The 27174-nt window shown below is 34.5% G+C and overlaps 1 protein-coding gene and 1 long non-coding RNA gene across 5 annotated transcripts in view; one reads left to right on the top strand and one right to left on the bottom strand.

Annotated features, from left to right (window-relative positions):
- Positions 1 to 27174, top strand: part of Scr (Sex combs reduced) — a 242275-nt gene that overhangs the window by 69327 nt on the left and 145774 nt on the right. The window lies entirely within an intron of this gene.
- Positions 13995 to 27174, bottom strand: part of LOC138694710 (uncharacterized) — a 680210-nt gene continuing 667030 nt past the window's right edge. Inside the window, exon 5 of one of the 3 annotated variants that reach the window (XR_011330996.1) lies at positions 13995 to 14761. This is a non-coding gene — a long non-coding RNA (uncharacterized lncRNA). The remainder of the gene's footprint in view (positions 14762 to 27174) is intronic. The other 2 variants (XR_011330995.1, XR_011330994.1) reach the window with 2 other exon arrangements.

The following is a 27174-nucleotide window of genomic DNA, read 5'->3' as shown; positions in this document are numbered from 1 at the left end:
TTCTCTTTTTTCTTCATATGGCTCATATTTATTCACTTTTCTTAATTCATACACTGTGGAAGTCAGAAAACCACTAACTCCAGCGGTGTTTATTTCAAATTGTAGCGGAAGATAATGTAAAAATTTAGGTTTTGAAGTATTTAATTGATAAAGAATGTAATTTCACACAATATTAATAGGTAAATGTATAATATTTAAAGTTAGTAAGACAGATGATAAGTTTTTCTCTATCCTGTAAAATTTGGTTTACTGAAATTAGGGAGTTTTTTATATTAAAAGCTTATTCCTTTGCTGTGGTCATGCCAGAGAATCAGTCCCATTCCGAGGCTTATTTGAAGGATTCGTAACAAGCTGTTTTTTACGGTGATGGGTTGTTAGTCCTTCGCCCAACCCCCAAGCTGGAGGACCATCCCACATCGGCTGTCCGCGACGCTTATTCAATATATTCACAGCTACCTTCCAAATCTGGAGGCCGTCTCCTCGATCCGCCATGCCGTGGTGATAGGGACCCACAGTACATGAAAGTTACACAACGCAGAACTGCACGCATTGTATTCTTCACCTGACATAATTAGGAGCATTAAATTCAGACGTTTGAGATAGACAGGGCATGTAGCACGTATGGGCATATAGAGTGTTAGTTGGGAGGCCGGAGGGGAAAAGGTCTTTAGGGAGGCCGAGACTTAAATGGGAAGATAATATTAAAATGGATTTGAGGGAGGTGGGATATGATGATAAAGAATGGATTAATCTTGCTCAGGATAGCAACCAATGGCGGACTTATGTGAGGGCGGCAATGAACCTCCGGGTTCCTTAAAAGTAAGTAAGTAAGTAAGTAAGTAAGTAAGTAAGTAAGTAAGTAAGTAAGTAAGTAAGTAAGTAAGTAAGTAAGGGAGTTTTTGATTTCCTTGTCTGATTATAATACGGTCAATAACATTATTTTCTAACAGTGATTCATTTTAATATTTTTCTTTATATTAGCGACAATGAAAATAGAAACTAACTGCCTTCGGCAGAGTGTGAATTCTCGAACCTCGAATCTAAGAGCAAGGAAGAAGTCTTCTTCTACATGATCGTTTGTACTCTGTATAGATTTAAGGTTATTACATTATAATTACACACAAAATGTATTGAAAACGGAAGGATTTTTCATTTGCGTAAATAAGATCTCTATTTATTTTTCATTACTTGGATTTGTCAAGGTTCTGACATTCATTCCCCAATATTTTTACAGTTCTGCGACTATGCAAGGTAAAGAATCATTCGTTTTGCACCGGAGTGTACCAATATCCAACGATATGAAGTTGTAAGCAAGAGAGAAAGAGAAAGGCAGAGGGGTGGGGTAAAGAAGAGGGCGTAACACAAAAGATGATAAAGTAAAATAAGCAGACTGCTATAATACTGGTTCTGGGTCTATCACGCCGCAGCTGAACGGCAGGCCAAATAATAGTCTCACGGCAATGCACACGTCTCCTGAATAAGTGATAGTTTCGCTGGGAAACGATGGCTAAATTAAAGTTACCAATTCTGATTCATGTTAAATTATATGTACTTTAACTTCTCGAAACTGAAACTTGGTATACAGCTCCGTCATATTTGAGGTTCACGAGCGGTCTAGTCCTTCATTTTGCTCCAAGTTATTCGTGAGGGTTAATACTAAACCAGACGCGTATTTAGGAAGCTATATGGAAGCCTGGATAGCTACGATAGTTATTTTTCACCTATTTTTTACGTGAACATGACGTATTCAACAGCAAAAATTTACAATATCTATTTCTATATCTTCGCCTACACATTTTTGGCATTCCGGATTTTGGGAAGAAAGTTTTCAGGATGTTTTTTTGTCTTTCTGTTTATGTAGAGCGTTTTCTCAACAGTAATCTCACTAGAGGTTTTGGTTTATCTAGAGAAAATTAAAACTCGAGTGGGATTTAATTGACTATTACTACAGTCTACTATATACAGTCACGAAGCTTGAGTTTTGAGGGTGCTAGAAACAATAGACTGTGCCGGTACTATTTCGCATTATCTGTAATGAGGCGATATTAGCGATCCTAGTGGTGAGCAACTATCTAATGTTTGCATAATTACTACGTATTGAACTTCGTGACTGTATATATTAGACTGTGCTATTACCTACACGATTAGAAGAAAGTATATAAAGATTAGAAGAAATAAAGTACTCTGATACAATAAAATATTAATTGATTTACTAAAATTCTATTTCACTAATGTTGGCTTCACCACAGCGTTTAAACGGAGCCGCTATTTTCAGTTGACTATCTATGCGGTAAACAAACGACGATCGCAAAGCATGTTTTATAGTACCGTAAAGAATTTGCAGTTTGAAATGTTGGCAAACAAAGGAACAAATGGTAGAGAGGTGATAAAAACAGAAGGAAGCATATACAGATGAGGAGAAATAAAGTACTCTAATCTAATACAATAAAATAGATATTAATTGACTTATGCCTACTAAAAATTCTATTTCACTAATGTTAGCTTCACGAAAACTTTTTAACAGAGCCGTCATTTTCAGTTGACTATCTATGCGGTAAACAAATGACGATCGCAAAGCATGTTTTATAGTACCGTGAAGAATTTGCAGTTTGAAATGTTGGCAAATAAAGAAAGAAATGTTAGATAATTGATAAAAACAAACAAATGCTAGGGAAATGATCAAATTGTAGCGATAAACAGACTTGATTGGCTGAAATACGCCCTTTCGTACAGTCTTATTGGTCAAAAGTAGTTTGACGTAGTAAAAGTGTAATATTCCTAAAACAATTATTGGACGGATTTTGTTCGTATTCATGATCTACAAGTAAATTCAACTAAAAGTGATATGTATCAAATCTAATAATGTTTACTATGAAACACTTTTAGCCATGACTGGTATTTATATCATAGTTCTTAGCAACCCAACAATGGCTCTATTCACAGCATTGAATTAAAAGTTTTTAATTCAGTGCTGTGAATTAAAAATTTTTTTCCATGACAACCAACACATTAGCAACCACAAAATCCATACGTTCATTCATTTATAAGTTCTTCATAAACAACACATTACAAAGAAAAGGTATAAAATTTAAAATTGAATTTAGATACCAGTAATGGATAAAATAATTTATAACACTCGAGAGTAAACAGATTTTACTCTCTTGTACTATAAATTACTATTAATTCAATGACTTTGCGTCCCTCATCCAAACGCCCCCTTATAAAGCGTAACACGTTACAACTGTAGGAGTATCTAATATCAAATTTAGTTCATCACAATCAGGCATTAGATGAACACATCGTAGAAGAAGAAAAGAAATGTGAATTTCATCAATATGTACTATACATACGTTTATGATTGATTTTCAAAAATCTATCGAGAGAATTGTTAAAGTTCACCTTTGTAATGTTATGAAAGATTTGGCAATCCTCAAATTAACACATTTGGTGATAATATGTATATCAAATACCAACTATAAAGTTAAAATACTAAATTGTATGTTCAACAATTAAACAGGGAGATTCTTTTTCACCCGTTTTGTTTCATTTAGTTACTGAAAAAAATTCAAGTAATGAAGTCTTTTCAATTCAGGTACAAAATGGAGAGAAAAATAAATATATTGGTATATGGTGACGATTGGTTGTAGGCCTATTTTATGAAAACGAACATGAAATAAAAATGCTTACTCTACTGTTATTAAACTCTTTACAAGGGAACTGGCCTTAGAGTAAATGCTGACAAAACAAAATATTTTGTGCTTATTCGTAATTTAAATGAATAATATCATAATTGAAGGGTTCAGAGCCATAGTGGGCCAAGCGCTATATATTAAAAACGGAGAAAACAAGGGTTAAAATTAAGTGATTACTATAATTCATTGAAACATATAGCAAGTAAGATAAAGTATGCACATTAAAACTGAATGTTATGTCAGTTTTATTAAACTATGGTATTCATTTAACTTTAAAACCCCTGCTTTCTCCGTTCTTAATAAATGGCTCTTGGCCCACTATGGTTCTGAACCCTTCAATTAATACACAGACATATGAAAAAGTGAATTGTTTAGGAACAGTAATTACTTATGAAAATAAAGTAGCCTAGTAAAACAAGAAATTAATGCTCGTATTGAGAAAGCAAATACATGTTATGCGCTACCCGATACATTAAAGAGTAAATTAATTAAAAATAAAGCAAAATTACAGTACATATAGGCCTACATAAGAATTTAATTATACCTGTTTTAGTTTATGCTTGTGAGACATGGATACTTACGAAAACATATGAGAATAAGTTAAAAAATGTATAACTTAATGTCTAAAAATACTTTAAGCCTACAACACAGTATTACCGATAGATTAGTATCATTTAATGCTCATAATTCTCTAATTAGAATTAAAACAATATAAAATTAATAAAGTAAAACCCTAAAAATTAAGACACAGTCACAGAAATCACGTGTCTTTTCTTGTCGAATTAGGAGTCGGTGCTTCGAACTGGCTGTGATACTATCGAAAATTGCTTCTAATCGAGGTTTCACATTACTAATAAACTAACATAAGTACTTTAATTACTTATCTTGATTCACAGAAATGCGTATTAAACTTTTGATTTCGCTGTCACATCAAAAGATGAGATTAAATAAAGACATAAAACCCAACGGTACGAAAATAATAAAAGCAAAAGGAGCGTCCTGTTAAATACGAAACGTTGCCAGATACAGCTTGCATGTATGGCTGCACTTATAAATGTTTCCAACAAACATAATGACAGTTTTGCTTTATGCTTTAATACAAAGTTAACTACAGCTGAGAGGTGGAAAAAAGATTTATAAAAATGAACAGCCAGTTGGAAAACAGAGTCACGAATTAGACAATTAGAAAGACATCTTTAAAAGGAAGACAAAAGGAAGATGAAACCCGTGATGTGAAGTACATGCTATAATTATAAGCAACAATAATTACAAATGGGCTCTAATTAACAAATGACTTTTGTTCTGCCATAAACCTCCAACGGCGCTTGACAATAAAAGCAGCGGATAAGGAAGGATTCCATTGTAGCCATAGTAACCAACTGTTAATTTCCTTTCTATTATTCGTTCTCGTCCCCCGCCCAACATCAGGAATATAAAATCAATTTGAGACTGGGTATCTATCGGTATTGTGTCTCGTTTGGATTCCTCTTTAACGTTACACCGTAGGTGAATACTTCCAAAGATAAGCACTGTTGAAGCTATACAGAAGAACGTTTCTATGCATCAATTTATCATTTAGTTATTTCTGCAGTTGTATAGTTCGGCAATCGATGCTATATTAAACATTAGCCATATCAGCTAGTTGTTCTTTTGAAATGCAACCGCATCATTCTACAACAATGTCACTTACGATATCCACAATAAAGAAATAACTACTTCTGCTACACAAGTCTTTTGATATGAACATCTATATTCGACCTACAAACTAGGAAAATGTGTAACACTTTTGTGTAAGATTGTAATATGAAATTCCTAGTGTTGGTATATGGGCAGCACTAACTAGTAGGTTATTTTACGAGCTTTATCAACATCTTAGTTTATTTAGCGTCTGAATGAGATGAAGGTGATAATGCCGGTGAAATGAGTTCGGGGTCCAGCACCGAAAGTTACCCAGCATTTGCTGATTTGGATTGAGAGAAAACCCCGGATAAAACGTCAACCAGGTAACTTGCCCCGACCGGGAATCGAACTCGGGTCTCCTAGTTTTGCGGCCAGTTGCGCTAATCGTTACTCCACAGGTGTGGACCTTATTATTGTTAGTGCTTAACCTTACTGTGCTACATATTTTTACATACAAACATGTGTCTGTGCTATCACAAAGGGACATTCTAGGAAAACAAGGGGGTTATTAGGAAAAATAGGGAAAATTAAGGAGAAAGTAGCAATACAAGGAGAAAAGGAGGAATTAAAAAAAAAGGAAAATAAAGGGGAAAAGGGGAAATACATGGAGAATGGGAGAATACAAGGAGAAAAGGGAGAATACAAACAGAAGAAAAGATGTATAATTGAAGGAAAACAAGGTACTATAAGGCGAATATGAGGAATACAAAGAAGACGAGGGGAATACAAGGAGAAGAAGGAAAATACAATAAGTACTTAAGAAAAACAAGGAAAATAGACAGATAACAAAGAGCATGCACGGAAATCAAGGGAAAACAGTGAGAATAAAGGAAAAGTAAGGAGAACAAGGGCAATACAAGAAGAACAAAGGGAGAACAAGGAGAACAAGATGGTTATAAGGAGAATAAGAGGAACACAAGGAGACCAAGGAAAATACATTGAGAGTAAGGAGCATATATGAAAATCAAGTGAAAACAGTGAGAATAAGGCGAAGATGAGGGAAACAAGGGAAATACAAGGAGAACAAAGGGAGGACAAGGAGAACAAGATGAATATAAGTAGAATAAGGGGAACATATGAAGAACAATGAAAATACTTTGAGAGTAAGAACATACAGGGAAATCAAGTGGAAATAGAATAATGAGAAGATAAGGAAAAGAAGGGAAATACAAGGAGAACAAAAGGAGGACAAGATGAATATGAGAATAAGGGGAACACATGGAGAACAATGGAAATACTTTGAGAGTAAGGCACATAGAGGGAAATCAAGTGGAAATAGAATAATGAGAAGATAAGGAAAAGAAGGAAAATACAAGGAGAACAAAAGGAGGACAAGATGAATATAAGGAGAATAAGGGGAAGACATGGAGAACACAAGGGCCTATATAAGGAGAATAAGAGGAAGACAAGGAAAACAAGGGGAACATAAAGAATCCAAGCAGAAATATTGGATATTTATATGGCTGCCAGTTCACAAGTTACCCTCTCCCATACCTGATGTCGAGAAAAACGTAGTTTTACGACAAAATAGACCTATTGAAAGAAACCGAAATTGTCTAAGCAAACATGTTTCATAACTTTTTTCTCTGCTGCAAATCTTTCAGAATGTGAAGAGTATGGAACATTAGTATCATTGAATGAAAATCATCCACTGAGTACGTGAATTGCAGCTGACTGCTTTGTTTCTTGGTAGTGTGGTTGCGTTTTCATATCGGATATAATTCAATATACACTATTATCTTAATGTGAGGTGGTGTAAAGTCATAAAGTAAACGAATTAAAATGGAGAAATAAACTTTCCAGTCGGCTTTTTTTTACGATGAACTCGCGCAGAAGGTCAAACGGACGGATGGACACGCCTTCCAGGAGACGTTTTACGCTCTGTTACGCGTAACTTCATAAAAATAAATGTTAAAACGTCTGAACCAATTCTTTATGTAATTTTGTAATCAGTAGTGGTTTGGAATTTTGTTGGAGTAGCGGACATGGGCGTGGTGTACCCAGCGCACTGTACAATAATATACAATCAGGGCGAGTAACTTGTGTGAAGGACCACAAATAACGGGCATTTTTAATACTAAATCAAGTTGCCGCAAAACGTAACGGAACTGACACTTTTATTATTTGTTAAATCAATCTGCAAAAGCTTTCATCTTTCAAAGAATTTACTCCCTGTAATGTCGTTATTTACAAATAAACTTGTCATCGCTTTCAGCAATTACCTTGATATATGCACTGCCCCACAAATCGCAAAATAAAAATACTCTGTACGCGGCAGCGTGGGATTACAACAGTAAAGCTGTGTTAACGATATTAATTCCTATATTGTTAGAGATGAAGGTTCAACTTTGTCCTAATTCCAAATCACAGGAATCCCACCGTACACACGTTTAAAAGTGTGTCAGAAAATTCCAAATACGGGCTCAGGTTAAGAGATGGCATTAGTTTGTTTCCTACAATATAAAAGAAAGGCATTATTATTTAACGTAGGCCTATATTTTAAGCTGCAAACACTATTCAGAAATAGTATTACACTGATACAACAAATATCCTATTATTTCATTCTTTTTTGCCTAATTCTTCTGTACAAATTAAATTACACAATTTTGGTTGTTCCGCAATTTGCTGTGATTGTCTAATTATAAATTGATCTTCAGAGGTTAAATATTTAGGGTGCTATGCATAGACATTTCGCTAGCCCGCATTACGAGCGTGCTAAACTAGTCCCGACTATCGAGTGATTACTTGTACAGGAGTCATGTCATGTCATGTCATGTCATGTCATGTCATGTCATGTCATGTCATGTCATGTCATGTCATGTCATGTCATATCATATCATATCATATCCTAACAATGGTTTATGAATACGAAAAACGTTAGTTCGCTAATCATCCACCGGAAGCCCGTGCTAAGAATGTCTATGAATATGGCCCTTAGGAATTATTATTGATAAATGTCTGAAATGGGACAAAAAATTAACTACCTTTATAACAAATTACGTAAAATTATATATTATTTTTTTCAGTTACGAAATTACTTACAAATGGATGTACTAAATACAGTTTACCTTGTCTTATTTCAGTCTATAACCCAATATGGAATATTGGGATTGGGCTGTACTTACAAAACTAACCTTAATCCACTAGAATTATTACAGAGAAGAATAATTAAAATACTGTATGTCTAAAAAACCTATTGTGTCTGTTCCTTGAGCAGAATTATTCTCTGTCCATCACAAATATCATAGGCTGTAGGAAAATTGAAACCTGGATCCTATGCAAAAAAATCATCATTTAACTCAGTATTCATGGACCTATTCTTGACTTGCTTCGAATTAGGCTACATTTAAGGGGAGAGGATGGTATTTTTTAAATCTTTTTTCTTATTTGGTGTAAAATATTAATTTTTTGTATGTAGAGAGCTCATAGCTGTGGCAACTCAACAAATAAAAATATTTTGGAAAAAAAAATTGGGGGCCCAAATTTGAAAAAAAAATATACCCAATGCAGGATTGTACTAAAACCGATATATCTAAACCGTTTTTAAAGATAGATTCAAACAGTTTTCTGCAATGTATTTGCAAAAGCATGTTCTACAAACTGTCTGTAACAGAATTTTGATATTAGTCCCTACGTTTGTAAAATAAACACTTAAAATTTAATAACACTTTTCTGTTTTTCTTTCTTCAAACAAACGGACGTATTTTTAAAATGAAATCAATTAACAAAATTCTGTTAAAGAGAAAAGTTTCCTAATAGTCAATGAATGTGTGTTCTAAATTTCATGCATGTATCTTTAGTAATTTAGAAATTATATCCATTTTGTCTGGCAATGTAGCAAAAAAAAAAAAAATTGAAGTTACTGGAAACCGATAAAAGCGGGCGTGTGATTTAAAAATCCATATGGCGCAGGAAGTTTAAAACTGACGCCTCAACATCCGATAAGGGCACAAATACCCACAAAATGTTATGCAATGCATTCCACACATATCATAGGGTATTTTAAAGAACAAAAAATTTGGAAAATTTAGTTTACCAGAAACAACAATAAAAGTGGGCCAGTGATTTAGAAATCCATAACGCAGGAAATTTAAAAATGGCGACTCAACATCCGATAATGGGACAAATACCCACAAAATGTAGGGGAGAGTCGGGTAGTATCGGACATCGGACAGTGCGTTTCTTTCATCTACCACCATATGGTAGTACCTGAATGACACGCTTACGTTTCTCTATGCGACATCATAGAAACGTAACCATGTCAATCAGGTACTATCATCGTGTGGTAGATGAAAGAAACTCACTGTCCGATATTACCCGATGTCCGATACTACCCGATGTCCGATACTACCCGACTCTCCCCTAATGCTATGCATTCCACACATTTCACAGAGTATTTTAAAGAACTTTTTTTTTCAATTTACTCATTTTTCACCAAAAAATACCATCCTCTCCCTTTAAAAAAATAAATAATTGCTTTAGAGATATTAACCAGACGATATCAAAGAAAATTTTGAGGCAATTAAGAGCTTGAAACCAGGGTCATTTAAAGACGATATAGGTTTACTCTTAGAAAAATCTCGAATTGTTTTTCTGACTTTACGTCATACATTTCCATACATCATAGAATAATCACAACAAATTATTTGTCTAAAATGTTGTTTGCTTCAATGAGTTCATTATTTGAAGTCCTCGAGAAACGGTTTTCGATCGTCACCAATGAACAGTAAGCTTTAACGCATTTCCGCCATGTTATCCGTCTATCTCTAGTATCCGTTCCAATAATGTAGCGGTATTCATACCGCATCCCTCGTATTGGTCGATTTAACGTCATTTTGTGCTCTCCTGAACCTGATCAAATGAGATTTGAAGTTTTACATGGAATCGCACTACGCATGAGGTGGCATCGAGGTGCTGGAACGCAGAGCTCTCTATTAAATTCATGTTCTATTACCTTCCATTACATCGATAACTTAAAGATCTTCAGTATCTTATCTTTTTGTAGTAGCAGTAGTGGTAATAGAAACAGCACTGCTTTATTCAATAACTTTCTTTACATTCAGATGTTCTTCATTAAGGTAAAATAATAATAATAATAATAATAATAATAAAAATGTTTTATTTAACCTGGCAGAGTTAAGGCCATACGGCCTTCTCTAACACTCAACCAGGAGTAAAAACTGCGTTACAAAAACACTACAAATTTACAAAGTACACTACAATTTTACACATAAAACTGAATAAGATAACAATAATAATAAAATGCAAACAACAAGTAAGAAGAAATCAGACATAATATATAACATACAGAAAGAAAGAAAAAACCGTAATGAAATGTGAACAGCAGGTCAAAATAAATTAGGCATACAAAATATAAAGAAAAGACAATTGAGGCGTTCAAAAGTCAACATGATTAACTCCACTTTTGGTTATTTCAGAGTTTCTAAGTTGGCAATGTATTAAATTGACCATATTTTCAGTGGTCAAAGTGATTAACTCCATAGTTCAGTAAAAAAACCCACAAAATGCAATATTCTTCTTGACTACAACACAGAATTAATTGTGTGTATTCAACTTTAACCTTGAATATCTCAAAATCTTTGGAAAAGGAGTTAATCATATTGACTTCTGAGCGCCTAAATTATTGGTGATGATGATGATAATGATAATAATAATAATAATAATAATAATAATAATAATAATAATAATAATAATGATGATGATAAAAAATAAGAATAGTAATGATAATGATAATGATAATAATAGTAATAATAATACTAATAGTAGTAATAAAATAGTGCAGTACAAAGCATACAATGAATACAATATTTTTAAGTATACACAGTAATGAAAATAATGATTATATATAACTCAACTTATCACGTTAGAGATATACCATTATCGGAAAATATGAAAACAAAAATATAAAATAAGTTTAAAAAATATCACTAGAACATAAAAAAAAATGTGAATACGTGGAAACATGCAATACAACACTTGTCATAATAGTAAGTTAGTTTGGCAACTCGTCATAAGATAATTTTCTAACTTGGATTTGAAAGATTTCAATGTTCGGCAGCCCTTGACTTCATGCGGCAGAGAGTTCCAGTGACGAGAGGTAGCAACAGTGAAAGATGAGGAATACAGAGATGATGTGTGAAGTGGAATTTCTAGCGTGTTATCGCGTTGTGATCGAGAGAGTATGAAAACGAGCGAATAAATAATAGGGGGATGAAGTGTTCATAATTCGATATAAGAGAGAAAGTGAGTGCAGATTTCTCCTCTCATATAACCTAACCATGATAACTTCTCGAAAGAAGGTGAGATATGATCATAATATCGAACATTACAAATGAAGCGGACGCACGCGTATGAACACGCTGTAGTTTCTGAGCGGAATCAATCGTGAGATCACTGAACAAAACGTCGCAATAATCGAAGTGAGGTAGAATGAGTGTCTGTACCAGCGTCTGTTTTAATTTAGATGGATAATGATACAATCTTTTTAGTGAATGGAGAATAGAGAATGCCTTCATACATGTATATTTAATATGCGTATCCCAATTGAGATTAGATTCGAAATGCACTCCGAGATTTTTTACGGTAAAGCTAAACGGGATGATTATTTTATTCAGTTTTACAGGTGGAATATTCAGGTCGTTGACTCCAGAAATTAATCTGGTATGGTAAATGGTAAAATGGTATTAAATATGCGGTAATGGCGCAATGATAGAATTGCACTGGCAGGGAAACCCAGTATTCGTAGGAAACCTGTCCAAAGCTGCCTTGTATACGGAAAATCTCAAAGTATTCTATCAGAATCAAATTGCTGTACTCTTTACAATAGTTGTGGTAGTGGTATAGGTCATTCGTTATCTCGTGGAAACGAATGCGTGCGCCGTAGCATATAGTAAGAATCTTATGGTGGGGTAAGAGAGCTAGCTAGCTCTAAGTAGAAGTGTAGCTAGGGAGGGAAGCTTGTGTGATAGCTATTAGGTTATGTCCATTTTCGGCATTTCCCCTACAAAATTTTTAGAGCCCCTTCAGTAGAGCAGCTAAACTCGGAGTGAGACAGATGGACAACTGGTTTGGAGCTCACATATTCAGTTTTTCTCAACCCCGAACTCCCTTGCAAGGATGCGTTTTCGCGTACCTTTCAATATTTCTCCTCCCAATCCCCTCTCATTCATTCATTCAGTCGGCCTGGTTGGCGAGTTGATATAGCGCTGGCCTTCTATGCTCAAGTTTGCGGGTTCGATCCCGGGCCAGGTCGATGGCATTTAGGTGTGCTTAAATGCGACAGGCTCATGTGAGTAGATTTACTGGCATGTAAAAGAACTCCTGCGGGACAAAATTCCGGCACATCCGGCGACGCCGATATAACCTCTGCAGTTGCGAGCGTCGTTAAATAAAACATAACATAACATTCATTCATTCATTCATTCATTCATTCATTCATTCATTCATTCATTCAGTCATTCATTCAGTCAACCGGAGGAAAGCTTCTCAGTCCATTTTCTTCTTCCCCTTACGCGGAAGTAGGTTTCACGAGTTAACGAATGGCCTATATTAGTATTTTATTTGACGGTACTTTGAATTAGAGAGTTTTATATCGTTGAAATTCAACATGGGCGAGAAATGGCCGACTACATCGGAAAGTATCGTAACAAATAAAGGTTTTAAGTGAAATATTATATCTAAAATTGCCCACTCTCTTTTTTTTTTTAACACAAGCCTCCACATGTTACAAAGACTTGTGACCGAATTAGTGGCAAAAATGGATCACAATTTTACCACAGTCTAGTATATACAGTCACGAAGCTTGAGTTGTTGAGGTTGCTAGGAACAATAGACTGTGCAGGTACTATTTCGCATTGCCTGTAATGAGGCGATAGTAGCGATCCTATAATCCCGTCGCTCTAATTTCCGGCAGCCAATTGCGTTGCAGGTCTGCTACATTTAAGCGTATGCTGATTCATTTCTTAAGGCTCGATAAATACTTAATATAATCGTTCGCCATTTTAGCTCTTCCGTTGGCTTTCGCAGAAAGCACACGAAGACGTTATTTGCCGCTCAATTATTTGCTGAATTATATTGCGTTTGATTTATTATCATAGGAGCTACGACATGATAATGTTTAACGGTGTGGCAAATAGATTCCTCGTATGGCAGCTCGGCAGCGTAAGAACAAAAATGGCGAACGATACTACCTACCTAGACTTTATAGAGCCTTCACTTTCTAAAACGTAAGCAAAGAGGCGGAGTCACGCCGGAAATAACAGCGTCGGGACTATAGTGGTTAGCAACTATCTATGGATGTTTATTTATTACATATTGAGCTTCGTGACTGTCTATGCTAGACTGTGATTTTACCATCTTTTGTTTTTACATATCAAGAAAATATTTCCTACATGTCCTACATGGGTTCCAATAACTTTAATTTTTCCTTTGATTGAAGTCTCACTTAGGGCATTTTTCACCTAAAAATTCATCGCCATCGTTATTACTACTACCTGAATGTATGATGCATAGCTCCAAAAGCAAGCACTGCAGACAGTCATCAGTTAAATGTGATGCATCACTTCTGAGAGGATGCAATAAAAGCGGTTTGAACATAATAATCTTTAAAGTGACAATGTTATGCATAATGGCAGTGATATGATGATGATGATGATGATGATGATGATGATGATGATGATCACACCACTAATAGTAAAGTATGAATTCAAGTGATTTCATTTTAATTAATAAAAACACTATTCAAATTAATAAAAGTTATGACTCACCATTAGTTGCATCTGATTTCTCGATCAGAAAACTGAATTCATCTTCTTATTAGGCTTCTTCTCTTCTTTTTATTCTTCTGTTCAGCTTCAGGCATTAGTCAAATCGGATCATCTTCCTTTTTGTTTCCCCGAATCTTGCTTCCTCAGAAAGTATTGTCACTTGTGAATCGTTCATTTTTGTTTCGTAATAGACTACAAGGAATAGCCTATGTGATCGTTCAATTTTCCCTTTGTCTTATAACACACTACTAGTTTCTGTATAATAAATTGTCTGATATATATTATTCACTATTTGTTTCACTTATTCGTTATTCTTCATTATCTTCCATATTAGATTCATTTGAGTGTTTTCAAATGCGTGCTAGATTGTGGTGTGTTAAATATATGCTAGATTTTGTTAGCCTATATCCGCTCTACAGTTTGCTTACTTTACTTTCGCGTCCCACTTCGTATTCAATAAACGATCCTAAATCTCGGATCACTATAATAACCACTCTCATAATTTTACCACTTTTACATTCACCACCATAAATTGTACATCCAATACTCATTGCTGTGTCTTCAGGACAGAATTTCTGAATGGAATAGGCCTATCGGGAACTCCTAGAATCAGAAAGAAACTGGAATAAAAATAACATATATAGTATATGAGTTAGCCTACTTACATTTAATATATGAAGAGTTCACTGCAAGAATAATGGATGTCACTTTCTTGTCGAAAATGAACCAAGACTGTCAATGCATAGCTTAAGATATATAGAATGTACATAGAGAGTTATATGGCATTAACACTGATAGTCATTGTCCAGTAATGATCGGAAAATCACAGTTAAGCTTTGAGCTCTAAGCATTTCAAACTTCCAATTGCTTCTCCTGAAAAATGTATTCCAAATGACATCCACCATTCTTGCAGTGGACTCTTCATATAACAACTCTCAGAAATTTTTAAGAATGAAAAATGACGCAGGATGGCCCACTTGTCAGCCTGTCGAACTTGGACAATCATCGCATGTTATAGGTCATAAAATGGACCAAAACAAGCCTAAGTTCGGCACTCGAGAAGTCAAGCCAGAAGGTGATCCATGTCTAAGGCCCAGTTGCAGAAATGCGAATCAAATAAGTCCCTGATCACCAGTCAGTCAGATTTATTTGATTGTTCATTGCGCTGCATGAAAGTAAATCGCCAATCAACTTGTCTCGACTTACTAATTACTGATTTGAGAAAGATGAATTTGGCATCAGCACTATTTAGCAACCACGGCCAAATATGATGCTCTTCAAGAAGGGAGAAACGAATGCATCAAGTAAACACTGATTAAAAAAAAAACAAATGAATGCTTTGCCATTTTGTTGTTTTTTGTAGAAGGAAAACAGACGGATACCATCTATATAGAGTACAGAATAAAATAAAAATTAACCGAACTGAAAACGTGAGGGAAAAATTTTTCTGATAATAGAGCCTTCTTATTAAGCATCGTAGAGGGCTTTATGAATGTAATTGAAAATAAGATGGATGGTGTTTCGGTGAAGGAGAAAAAAAGGCAATTTTTCGGTCTTGATCGGAACTCACATGATTGACCAAATGACATTAGGCATTGCTCATGAATATTTACCGAATATGTATTCATACTATTTGACAATTTATCCATCAGAAGAATCTATTAAGTCATTTTAGAACAACATAACTACATACTTTAACTATTTACAGTCTTACTAATAAAAACACTATATACAGACGTTTAACTGCCTTATACTTATAGGACAGTGAGTAGCTCGTTTATAAGTCGTATGTAAATTCCTTACTAATAATCACTATATACGTCGTGTATAACAGTATAATTGTTACAAAACTACGTCATAGTTTCGTCATTACTTCATTATGAAAGGTAATAGAATATCTGAGGTTCTTTATTGCATCCGGTAGAGTGCTCTAGTGCGCCGTCATAAGTATCGATAGTACAACTGGCTCTGATCGTTTACCACACTATATTTTGGTCAAAGAGTACAAGCTACAACAATATTATTCTAATTATAGCATGCCCTTTGGTTTGTTCTTCTGTGGTTATAAGGCAACTATCATCATTAATGACAGTCGATACGAACAGCTGTTAGAGGAACGGCCATTTTTTCTCTATATACAGCGCTTAAACCAGGAGTTTCGTGTATATAACTACTGCAAAGCAATTCCCATTGTATAGTTACAGACTGTTTATAGCCTATATCTATCGCTTATGCATGGTTTATTAGTAACGTTTTCTGTCTCAACTCTGTATAAATCTTGTATAAAAACTATGCACGGTTTATTAGTAAGACCTTTACTATATAAATTGCTATAACTTCAATATAAACAACATACACTTGGTCAATGATCAGTCACTAATCAGCAAAAATCTGTTGACCGTATCTGAAGGAAAATTGATTCCCGAATCAAATACTGATTATTCTTTGTGCAACGAAAAATAAAACTGACGGTCAATCAAACCCTCCTTGATCGTCGATCATATCTGATCGGTTTTTCTGCAACCGGGTCTAATACTCGGTCTCATATCTCCAAATTACCATCTCGCTATCATAAAACTCATCGACACCAGATAGTCTTGCAGTTGGTACAGCGTCGATAAATAATCGATTTAGTAAATAATAATGATATAAAGATGGATATGGAATGGAATTATCAAAATATACCGAGATTGTCCATAGAATCCTGCTACAACATAATCTTCACATCCTTATAAAAATTTCCACTTGGATTCGCAAAAATTTGAAGCCAATCTTTCAGTATAGAAAATAGACTTTATAGCCATTCTGCTGACGTCTTATCTCAAATTACTGTATTATCTATCACTAAAATATTAATTTCGTGAATGTCTGAAACCTTGTGAATTTCGTAACGCTTAAAATGACTATTAATGTAACTTAAGTGAGAGTTTAATAAATGAGATTGCGAAAAGGTATCTGATTTCAAATAAATCATATTCTCAACTTGCAAACAAGATTCGGAATTTAATAACATAATATTGAAGGTAAAAAATTACGTAATTAACCTTTCTAGCATTACAAATCACTTTCCAAAATGTAAACGTGCATCACGAACTTCTTGTTCTCCGCAAGCTTATTTGAATTTCATAAATACCAGCAGAACAGGCCAGCAGGAGAGAATTGTAAGGTCTTTATATTCGGGATCTTACGTAGTGCTTTATCTGCTGATTGCTGACTAATCTTGAATTATTTTGTACTAATCCCCCCTCAATTCTTAAAAAAATACCAGGAATAGTACTTCAATGAAGATTTCCTTCTAAATCATTATTAATATTCTGCAGTTCATAACAATATTTTGTTTATTTTTTATTGTTTTTTGTAAAGTTTATTTATACACGCTTTATCATCTGTAGTAACATTTGTTCAGTTCCTGTTTCTATTCGTATTATTTTTTGTAAATGACTTGTGTTCATGTACCTGATTTTAGATTTTGATTAATGTTTATGCTATTTGTGATTGAGGTGGTAATGAATCATGGTAGTGTAAATTTCCAATCCGGTATTTACCTTTGTGACTGAGGAAAACCATGAAAAATCCCAGTCAGATTGGCGGCCACGGTGTTTGAACCCGGGACGTCCCGAATACGAGTCTTAAAAGCTAGCGTCTGAACCTATTCACTCGGTCATAATATTATTTCTTTAAAATAGATTACAATAGATTTCTCCCAAATCTCTTTCCCATAATTAAATTCTATATGGATAACCCAGTTTTCCTTACCATTATTCCTCTAATTTATATTCTAATAACCAGTGAGGAAGTATAGATGCATGCTCCGCCATAATTTAGGGCAGGCATTTCCTACTGCTGACTCTGTGACGTCACACGTCTCTATTCTCGAGCTTTTTGAGAGGGGAAGCATAGCAATAAAAGCAACGTAAGAGGAGTGGTAGTGGAAGTTAGTAAGTGGAATAATTCTAATAAAAACCACTCAAGATTTTTCCTAAATAAATTTAATCGCAACTATAATTATACGTAAATGTATCGGTAAAACCAAAATCTCCTACAATTGTGATACTGATTAAAAGTGATGGGGGACAAACCCAAGAGCATTTATGCCATCTTAACGTGATATATTATATATATTTTTTTCCTGGGGTTCTCTCATTTACTTCTATGCCCACGGTTGCGGGTTCGATCCCGGGCCAGGTCGATGGCATTTAAGTGTGCTTAAATGCGACAGGCTCATGTCAGTAGATTTACCTCTGCAGTTGCAAGTGTCGTTAAATAAAACCTAACATTTCTCTCATTTATGAACGGGATTCTTTATCGTACCATATCTCTGCAATAAAGACTTCCGAGATTTATTTCCCTTCCGAAAATAAGTACGTCCTTAAAAATCCATTTCCCCCAACGGGTAGAACTCGCAAAATTCAAAAATAAAGGCCCATTCACAATGAAAATTAAACATAACATAAGTGTTAACTTAAGAATGTAAACATCGCCGTAAAATAAACAAATCCATAGACCCCCCTACCAACATTCACGATGAGAACACAAACATAACCGCAAAGACACTTGGTAACTTTGGAAACATAACGACGTCATTTCGTCATATTATGTTGTATACTTCAGCGCTATACGATTGTAGCCTATGTTGTTTCCAAATCACGTAAGCATAAACATGAAAGTTTGGAGTTTTCAAATGTTCATGTCTAACTGTAATGTTAATATCAGTATTTACTCGTATGTGAATCATTGTGAATGATCCCATTTCATAACCTGACCGCAAACTTCTGTGTTTATGTTACGTTTATGTTTAATTTTCATTGTGAATGGGTCTTAATACCAAATATGTTCACCATTAGACAAATGTAGATGACTATGTTGTCAGAGATTCAAGAATATCTTTCTTTATATATAAGGTTAGATCCTATTGGATAAAGGTTGGTAAACTGTGATAGAGTAATATTGTGATAATTATTATTGAGAATTATTACAATTTCACTGAGGGAGAGGAAGATCGGTTTTTTGCGTCAATGTATTAAGTGAATGTTCGTGGACAAGTTGCTGCACAAAATCGGTCCTTCTCTCGCTGAGTAAAATTGTAATAAATTCTAAAAAAAACTCTCACGATATTACTCGTATCACAGTATTACCACAGTCTAGTATATACAGTCACGAAGCTCAATACATAGTAAATATGTATCCATAGATAGTTGCTAACCACTAGGATCGCTAATATCGCCTCATTACAGACAATGCGAAATAGTACCGGCACAGTCTATTGTTCCTAGCACCCTCATAACTCAAGCTTCGTGACTGTATGTAGGCTACTAGTATGTGGTATTACCAACCTTTACCCTAGATTACTTTAACTGTATTATTTTTAACTTTTGGGGTGAAAATTCTAACCTAAGAATTAAGAAAGTTATAGGATTATTTAAATGTCAAGAAAGATTTTATAGTTCTATAATTTTGTTAAGAAATAAGTTTATAGGAAAATAGTAATACTATTTTGATCATAAAGGAATGGGGTGTATTCAGGTTCAAAGCAATTTCAAAACATTCAAATATGATCGCTATTTTTCATCTATCATTAGTAGCTTCTCTTCTGGGGAATTAACAGCATTATGAAGAAAATCTTTGCTGAATATTTTCAAATACAGGCCTGTTTATAAGCTTCAATATTAACGACATACTTCAAGGTTCGTGTCTCAATCCATTTAGGGTTCTGAATCTTCTCAGTGCGCGGGAAAAATCTCTATTACATTCATAGTAACACTGAATAGACCCAATTCTATATTGTAGAGGTAAAATCATAGTTTTGTGGAATGAATTTGCTAAAAAGCCAGTTAACTAACTCAAGAATAGCTTACATTGATGTTTATTTATCTCATTTGTCATAGCAACAATAAGTGAAACGGAAATTTCTGTTAAAGTAAAATAATCTTTCCTGACTTTTAATTAATTCTATATATTCGGGGAACGTTTATGTATGAAAGCCGCACTCAAATTGCAATACTTTCATTAAATTCACTTCAATTCTTGCACAACCAGCTCGCGGACGACAAGTTGCTGCTCCCTAATTTATTTTGTCATCATCATTGTTGCTCTAACTAAATATTACGTTTATGTAACCGGCTACTGTATCAAAACAAAACATCGAGCGGTCGTAAAAAAAGATTCACCTCTATATTTAATGTACTCTGCCAGCAGTGGCATTTCCAACCTAATTACCAGTTCACCCCCCTTTCCTATCCGTCCCCCTTACCACTTGTTTTGAGTTAATAAGCATAGTGCCCACGACAGAAAATGATCATAAAAAACTTTCAATGTAACCGTTGTAACAAAACAAAGGTTTAATTATTGCAATATGCTCTCAATGGAATCAGCAAGCTGTAATCTTTGTTATGAATTAGATAAATTATCTTTCCGAAGCCGGTAATTTTTTGTCACCGTTGTAGATTTCAGGAAAGCATATGAGGAAATGACAAAGCAACTTTCATTTACGTTAAAATGTAATAGTGATGGTTTTTTTTTGTTATAAGGTTAATGACTTTGACCGATATTTTTTATATTACCAGTTTGACCTTTTAATGCAGTAAAGAGAAACGGCACGTATTCGATTTCTTAGAATGCAATTCATTTTGACTAGTTAACGAGTAACTAATCTAATTTGTCTTCACTTTAATGTATACTCTACCTATTCTTTGGTTGACAATACGTACGTCTTTATTTTACAGTGCTTTTCAACTGCAGGAACTATTCAATGATAATATCCAGTAACTAAAGTAAAATAAAATGCTATGGAAGACTTAACCTCTTACAGAGGAAACTTGCTACATAAAAATTTATGCTTCATAAATCTCATAGCGTTTAAGTAGATTCCCCTTTGGTCTCATTGAATGGTTTCTTCCGAGGTTTTCCCCAGCCGTGGGACTGAAGCCGGATGGTCTATGGCGAGTCCTCGGCATCACTTCATTTCATCCCTTTGGTTTGATTACCTGGTTAGGTTTTTCCGAGGTTTTCCCCAACCAAAAGGCAAATGCCGGGTAAATCTTTTGGCGAATCCTCGGACCTCACCTCATCTCCCTACATCTCGCCAAAATATTGTAAAAAATTGCAAAAAAATTGTAAAAATTGTAGAAATTACTAAATTGTAAAACTGTAAAAAATTTGTAAAAATTGTAATTGTAATATTGTAAAATTTTGACTTGTTCCACATCTTAAAGCTTCACTGCTCATGTAAGATCTATGGAATGAATGAATGAATGAATGAATGAATGAATGAATGAATGAATGAATGAATGAATGAATGAATGAATGAATGAATGAATGAATGAATGAATGAATGAATGAACTCCAGTCACTTTAAAAAGAATTATTCAATCAATTGATTTAGAAATGACTGGACTTATGCTTGGGTTATGCTTGTTTATAAATATGGGTAGTTGAAATATTAAGCTTTAGTAGGCCTATCTAAAAATTTGATCTGTGAGTGATGTCTTTCTTCCAAGTTTCTAAATTAAAAACTAAAGGGTCAATTATTGGAGACCCCCAAAATACTGATAGGAGATATACTACAATAGATACCTAGTCTCCTATAATATATATGATGATTTTTATAACAATTGAATCGGTTATTGTTGAAAGGAACTAAGTCCACTTTTTAAAGTTTTGAGATAATCGAAAAAAACTGTTTTGTGGATAATCTATATTTTTTATGTGTACAATATATGTTGGTTTAATCTTCGATAGATTATCCACAAAACAGTTTTTTTCGATTATCTCAAAACTTTAAAAAGTGGACTTAGTTCCTTTCAACAATAACCGATTCAATTATATAAAATTTATAGTGTTGTGTGATTTAATCGATTAAGCGATCAATTTCTGTTGTAAGATTAATCGATCAAAAATATTTAATCGAATAATCGAGTCGATTAAAATTGGTCGGTTGTAGTTGATATTAATTATTATTTTGTTAATACAAACTCATACTAAAAATTCCGACATTATTTCTCTCTCGGAAATTGTTTACTTAAAAGCACAACGGTACTGTTATTTTCTAACTGTAAACCAGGTAGCGTAGGGAAAATCTTTGCACAAACACTTCAGAAGAGATGGAGATATGAGGACAGTGATTGAAAGTTCAAACACAATGCGAAACCCTTATTAAGTTTCATGATTTTCCAAGAAAACTTCTACCTTGTTGTCAGCTCATCTTCCTAGCATATGAAATACATACTTTTCTGGGATTCGTCCCCCTCATTCCTTATAAAATAGCCATGTCTATACTGTGTGCAAGTGAGAGCGTAACTAGCTTCTTCTCTTTCTAAAATCTGGTAATTCGATTACAATAGGAGTCAGTCTTCTCTTTCGACCGCTGTACTTTTGCAGTTGCAGTTTCCTTACTGAGCTTGTATTTGAAGGTTGTGTGTTTAGTTTGATAAAGAAAAAAAAATCAATTTTCTATGGTTTATGAAAAGTGTAAACTCCATTATGTCATTTCTGAATTTGAGAGGTAAACTCGGTTAAACGTTTGGATTTAAATTGAACGATCGTGGAGAAGTGCTTGACAGAAAAAAAAAGTTTTTTTTCGTGTTTAGTGATGCAGAAAACATTGTTACTAAACGTAAAGTGGCACTTAATTCGAAGCATATGAACGCACTCACATGTTTAAAGTCATGGATGAAGCAGTATTAACTAGGTGAGTCTTCATATTTTTTGTTATTTATGTTTGTCTTAAAAATTCCCGGGGAATTTGACACAATAAATTATAAGCCTCATAATAAATATGTTAGTAAGTAATTAAAATAGTTGTTTTGTAATATAACGATACAATATATACAGATATAGAACATTTAATACTTATGTTTATCACCGAACACAAGTTAAATTTAACAATAATTGTGCATCACAGTACATTAAAACATTTTGTCAACTGGATCAAAACTCTATTAATCGACTAAATTCAAATAGTTAATCGATTAAATATTTTGATCGATTAACAGAACTAAAAATTTAAATGAGAAAAGCTTTAAAACTTCATCAATCCGCTGAAACTTTTATTAACATGCAATGTAGTTTTATATGTAAGTACTAGTAGCTAGTAAATCCATTTTAATATCTCTCCGTCTCCAATACATTTCATTTTTATTTGATTGAAATATTAAAAATTGCTCGCAATACTTTTATAGAGAGATAAATTGAAATATAACAAAACAAAATTACAAACATTTTCAGCGGACAGGCAAATGGGCTGTAAATAACTTCATTTTCAACACGTTCTATTAGTCGTTTATAAAATGACAAAAAATCATGTAAATTCGTTGGTAAGTTATTCAAAACTTTCCTAACCAGTTACGAGAACTGAATGACATGAAAAACACAAAATCGGACACACGTCTTACAGATACAAATGTAACCACATTTGTCTTTTGTTTCCCTAAATTATTGACGAGTTAAATCTCTCCAATTTTTCTTGAAGTTTAAGTCATTTTCGATTTTTAAGAAATAGCTTAGAAAATAGCAGTGATCGCGTAGCCCAACATCCTGGAATACACAAAATAATCAAATACATGAGCATATAGGCATAATAATAGCCTAAAAATTCCTACCTGGTCAATTACGTTGCTAGACGGAGACATCTTCATATATTAAACATAGAAAACACGTCTTAGTTGAGAATATACTCATATATCAGCCGTCGCACTATATTTTCTTACACAATTTTCCTTACTAAAACCCGATTATTATGTATTATTTTGTTACAATTCTAGTAGGTAACGCCCCTTTATAGAGGAATAGGGGAAGTATGACTGGAGAAAGAAAGCAGAAAACAATATTTGTCAATCTTTTAAAAAGGTTTCGACGTAAAAAAGGAGAAAGAGGAAGAAAAGAGCGAGGGTTTTGATGACGGAATAGGAAATACATGAATATACCGGACTGTCACAGTGGGAAAGGCTGCAGCATGCGTGTGTCAGTGGACAACGTTTTAAGGAAACTCCCTCCATTAGTCAAATAACATATCAGGGACATCAAGTATACACACCCGGACAACGTAAATGCAGCAACACAGCTCGGGTTTAGAACAAGTGGGGCTTCCTGTAAAACACTTGAAATTCCAATAAGTATTGTAGTTTATCCATAGAAGCGAAGAAGTCTCCAAATAAAGACTTTCGGCTGTGAAAAAACTGGTAAATCCGTACTATGGCACACTTGAAAAGAATATATTTTAATAATTTTATTATTACATATGCGATGCAGTTGTGGTTTCTACACTGAAAGACGATTTGAATGAAGAAGTTGTAGGTTTATATGCCTGTTTATAAAGCATAAATCTCTAAAGCAACATAAATATTCATATTTTTTTTAATTGGTTGCTTAGCAGAGGTCTGCATCGGACGTTTTCGCTCGAGCGCCAAGAAGTTCATAGCATAATCCGATAGGTAGCGCACATGCATGATGGGTAAAATTGTCACTAGCGATAAATCCTCGAACGATATAAACCGAGCGTTAGACATTCGTTCTTTTTTTTTAATTAGGTTATTTTACGACGCTGTATCAACATTTCAGGTTATTTAGCGTCTGAATGAGATGATGGTGATAATGACGGTGAAATGAGTCCGGGGTCCAGCACCGAAAGTTACCCAGCATTTGCTCGTATTGAGTTGAGGGAAAACCCAGGAAAAAACCTTAACCAGGTAACTTGCCCCGACCGGGATTCGAACCCGGGCCACCTGGTTTCGCAGCCAGACGCGCTGACCGTTACTCCACAGGTGTGGACCATTCGGTCTTGTTACAGTGATAACAAGTGTAGTAACATCATAGATGTTTATCATTTCAAAACTTTGCAGTATTTAACTAACCTCTCCATAGTACAACTACAAAACTTGCTTTAAAATGTACTATAAATGTTGTAGGTAAATGTTTTCTTTTTCCCCACAAGGAGTGATTTTGTTTTGTCACATCTGATAGATGTTATTGGATGTAAATGTAATTATTATAAGCGGAGAATATAATCACGATAATGCAAGAACCGTATCAAGTTTTCTAGTAGTAGTAGTAGTAGTAGTAATAATAATAATAATAATAATAATAATAATAATAATAATTACTGTATCAATCTTTGCGTCTGTAACAGTTGTGCAGCATGATTATTCGTTTCATTATATTTTCTGTGAAGTTATCTCTGTAATAATATTGTTATTAATCTACTGCTATATAAAGGTAAAGGTATCCCCGTAACATGCCATGAAGGCACTCGGGGGGCATGGAGGTAGAGCTCCATGCTTTCCATGACCTCGGCACTAGAATGAGGTGGTGTGGTACATTGTCGCAGTATATAGGCGGAACACTATGTATGGACCTATCATATTATATATGTGGTAAATCAAATATTGAATAATTATTAATTAGCAATAATAACTGTATATCGAAGTTTTTCATACCATTTTATTTATAACTTCATGTTCCTGTTTTGGTACGTTCCATTGACTGTTCCATTAAACGTTTGTCATAAACGTAGAAAATAAAGTCTTAGTTTTATCCTGTGAGCAAAACATGTATGTAGACATGTCGGTGAGATGACCTTGTACTGTGCTTCTATTTATTACGAGCGTATCACGACCGATCGTATCTCACTCGAGGGTGCGACACTCGACCGAGTTCAAGCGAGCAATTTAACTCCAATGCAGCACTCTGTTGCTTAGTAACTTCTATGATTACTAGTTTATTTAGCGTCGATGGAAATGGTGATAACGAGATGGTATTTGGCAAGAAGAGGCTAAGAATTCGCCATAAATTACCATGTATTACCCTTACCTAGAAAAATAACCAACCAGGTAATCAGCCCAAGCGGGAATCGAACCCACGCCAGAGCGCAGCTCAGGATGAAAATATAAATGCTCTACCGCCTGAGCTATGCAGTAATAAGAATTACACAAAGAGCAACTTGTATTTTTCAACCACGTGTTCATAGTGAAAAGATATCCGACGTTTCGAAATTACCAGATTTAATCTTCAGAATCTTTATCAGTGAAGAATGAAAGAATCTCCTGTTCTATACAAATCTGACCTTCAGCTATAGTTCCCTGTAAAACTGACTTGAATAATTTCAAGGGAGAAATTGAGGAGCGTTTTTGATAAACTCGATAGACGCAAAATTTTGCGAAAATGAGTTACATATCACAATCATATGATGTTTAGCTTCTGTGTCACCCTATGCAGTCAGATTTTGCATAACTCGGTTCATAGCGTGCGTAGAGAGTGATTAGAAAAATATTTCCTTCCCACAACATAAACTGTATATACAATAAAACTCGTTTTCTGAGAAAAGTAGTTTTGTGCATCTATCGAGTTTAGAAAAAACGCTCCCCAATTGTTACGTGGCCGGGCATCGAACCCGGAACCTTCGGCTAAGCTCGCTACACTTTACCAACTGAGCTACCTAGGAACTCCACTAGACTCCGGCCCGGACCCCGACCCCGAAATGCAGCCTAAAGGCTAGTTCACAATAAACCGGGAACGGAAACGACAACAAGAACGAGAACAGAAATATTGTTAAAATAAATGTATATAAATGTCACAATAGTTAATTGTGAATGCTCACATTTAAATCCATATATTTTAACATTATTTCCGTTCTCATTGTTGTCGTTTGCGTTCCCGGTTTATTGTGAATCAGCCTTAACTCTTTACAAGAAGTATACCCATGCTTTTTTCCTGCATAGTAAAATATCCCCGCAATGCCTCTTAAATAAGACATTAATGCCGTGACTTTCACCTTATCACTAGAAGCATTCCTTTAGATATGTTTAGCTGCAGCGGTGCAAAACATCGTTATAATAACATGTGCTGTCAACTCATCACATAGCCTACGTGTAAGGTTTCATGTCGCTGTTAAATTACGCATACTGGACAATTTCCCAGTAGTAGGCCGCACGCTTTACACGCAATCCAACAACCACTCCTGTTTAGCCATATGAGGTAATGAATACAAGGCGTCCTGGTCATTACAGACAACCAAGTACTTACAG

The sequence above is a fragment of the Periplaneta americana genome, chromosome 2 (assembly GCF_040183065.1).
Source record: "Periplaneta americana isolate PAMFEO1 chromosome 2, P.americana_PAMFEO1_priV1, whole genome shotgun sequence".
Taxonomy (NCBI): domain Eukaryota; kingdom Metazoa; phylum Arthropoda; class Insecta; order Blattodea; family Blattidae; genus Periplaneta; species Periplaneta americana.
The sequence above is the reverse complement of the archived record's forward strand: the minus strand, read 5'-3'. Positions and strand labels throughout refer to the sequence as shown.